This window comes from Triticum dicoccoides, chromosome 3A (assembly GCF_002162155.2).
Source record: "Triticum dicoccoides isolate Atlit2015 ecotype Zavitan chromosome 3A, WEW_v2.0, whole genome shotgun sequence".
Taxonomy (NCBI): domain Eukaryota; kingdom Viridiplantae; phylum Streptophyta; class Magnoliopsida; order Poales; family Poaceae; genus Triticum; species Triticum dicoccoides.
Window position 1 is genome coordinate 518,173,302 of NC_041384.1, and position 2,964 is coordinate 518,176,265.

At 49.1% G+C, this 2,964-nt stretch overlaps 1 pseudogene; it reads left to right on the forward strand.

Moving 5' to 3' along the window:
- Window positions 1-878: 878 nt before the first annotated feature.
- On the forward strand, window positions 879-2,882 carry LOC119268909 (annotated as a pseudogene).
- Window positions 2,883-2,964: the final 82 nt, after the last annotated feature.

Below are 2,964 nucleotides of genomic sequence, written 5' to 3' on the forward strand. Positions count from 1 at the left end.
AGCTTACCGAAAAATGCTTTCATCATGCTTTATAAATAAAGCAAATCACCACAGCCACAAGGTACAACAAGGTTCACACACATAGTAGCAGCACGACAGATAGTACAAAAAGGTTCTGCTGAGGACACAGCTCAACAAGCCTAAAAAATAAAAAGAAAAAAAGACAAAGCGGACGAGCCGCAACAAGGAAACTAGTCCGGCTCAGGTGGTGACGGAGGAAGCGGCGACGCCAAGCGAAGAGCCATCGCACGAAGGTCAGCAATTAGGGAGCTTAAGTCTTTGGCTAGCTTAATAACAAGAGGCTATTACACCTGAATGTGTCTTCTTATCGTCTTGTAGGGACTTTGGAATTGCAGGAATGCTCTGTCTTCACTAATCTATTTCTCTCAACATGCAATCATTTAAATCCCCACAAAAGAAAATGCAATCATTTATAGAGAAAAACACCTTAACATGCGAACATTCATGAAAAAATTCGGGTGTTGCTAATAGTGTATGCATCCAAACATATATGCATGACAACGTGCAAATGGTGCATACATCCAAACATGCATGGCAAAGCCCGAATCTGTGAGGGGCCAGCAAAATTCGGGTGTTTTAGCTGCCGCCAACAACCGGTTTGTGCTTGGCCACAAAACACACCAATGCGGATTAGACAGCCCCTTCTATTTACAAGCAAAAATCCAAAGTGCAACAATCGAATTGATAGGACCATTCATGATTCATCACATATCCGAATCAGAGAAATATGAGAGCGCTCCTGTCGCCCATTCGGATCCAATCCAATGCTGCATGCATGCAATTTCCACCCTGTCTCAAGGTGTCAGCTAGCGCACTGCACCATACCATACACGCTACAAATACAGCTTTGTCCGTCTCCTCCTGCCTCTCTCCTCTCATCCACGCCCCCTCGCCATCCGTGCCGAGCGACGGAACGAGACGAAATGGCGCAGTGGGACGCGCTTGTGGATGGCGCGCTCGCGAGCCTGGCCGCTCGGAGACTGCTGTTCAACACGCGCCTCATCGCCCTCGCGCCGCCGCCGCCGGCGCCCTCCGAAACCAGCTTCGCCGGACCGGGCCCCTGGGACCGCGCCACCGTCGAGATCCAGGTCGACCGCACCTCCATCCAACAATGGCTCGCCGCAAGTCAGTGCCCGTATACCTCTGCCTCTCAGCCGTGCAGGAAAATGCATGCCACACTTTTTGCTTGCTTGGAACCATACTAAATGAACGGGTTACGTACGTCGTACATGCGTTTGTTCTGGTTAGATGGCGAGGTGAGCAGCCAAGAAGACGACGAGGCGAGCCGGAAGCTGATCCTCTTCTCCGGGAACGACTACATGTGCCTCAGCTCGCATCCGGCAGTCCGCGAGGCTGCAGTCAAGGTTCTTACTATTTCATTTGCTATTAGGACTGTAGCAGTACGTACTCTGAACAAGCTACCTGCCTGGCAACTCTAATTTGTGCATGCTATGCTTGTCAGGCAGCTCAAGAGTATGGCATGGGGCCGAGAGGCTCTTCGTTGATCTGCGGGTACACTACTTATCACAAACTGGTGGAGGAGTCACTGGCGAAACTGCAGAAAAAAGAGGTACAGCACGAAACAAAACAGATATTATTACGCTGTTTTATTAAGTGTTTTCTTTACCTTTACATCGATCGATTTTGGTCACTTCTACAGGATTGCCTTCTTTGCCCCACCGGATTCTCCGCAAACACGGCCTTGATGACCGCACTGGGCAGCATCAGCTCTCTCCTGGCCGCTGGGAGGAAACCCGCAGAGGATGAGAGGATCGCGATTTTCTCAGACGCGCTGAACCATGCCTCCACCATTGACGGGATCCGCCTCGTGGAGAGGCAGCACCAAGCAGTGGCCTTCGTCTACAAGCACTGCGACATGTCGCACCTTGATTTCCTGCTGTATGCATGCGTCTTCTCTCCTTTAATTCCATCACCTGGCAGTATGCAGTAGATGCAACATATATATACATACATATTTGATAAAAGGCAGCACTAGATGGAAGAGGCTGATTCTATCGCGAGGCCGCTCATTCATATTTTCGACAGCCTTGCCGGTGCCCGTGGTTGCTTCTGTGCATGGTACTGTTTGCCGATTTTCCATGCTTACTGAACTCAACTGAACTGAGCATCCACCATCAGTTTTCCTTTTAACATGAGAGAATAGCAACCATGATTCAGCTGCAATCCACGTCTCGAGGAAGGAGAGATGGCGAAGGTCGGTCATCTGGGAGCACGTGCAGTATTTCGCTTCTCTGACCAAACTCAAGGTAACCAGCCCCATCATCGTCATCCTCGTCGGAAGCGAGGAGGCGGCGGTCAAGGCTCACAGGTTCCATCTCCCGCCGATGTTTTCCTACCATTTGCCTTCATCGATGTGTGCTCCGCTTCATGTTTCTCGATCATGCTTCCCGTGTTTGAAACTCCATGCAGGCATCTTCTGAGATCTGGATTTCTCGTCCAGCCAATCAGACCGCCCGTGGTGCCACCCAACTCAAGCAGGTTTCAAATTTCGCCTTTTTCCCTTGGCAAATATACTGTATGTGAACCAGATAGGCAGAGTCTATTTCAAGAGAAATTGACTGATTGTTGAACTACTGGTAGGTTGCGAATTACTCTTAGCTCAGCTCATACCTCGGATGACATCAGAAGGCTTGTTGACGCGCTCGCTCCCTGGCTCCCGGCTCAACATGCTGAGCAGGGTTGCGCTTCAGTTTCAAGATTATAATTATAAGCAACGACCACTATTCATGATATAATAAAGATATAATCGTGTCACCACTATATATGTTTTATGCTATTCGAATTATGTGTATTGTGTAACACGGGGTGATATAATTGGTTTGATGCCCAAAATTGGCTTACCAATGTTTGGTGTTGTGCCAAATATTGGCTACTATTGGTTGATTATCAAGTTGTCTTGCCTCCTCCCCCTCTCACCCCTGC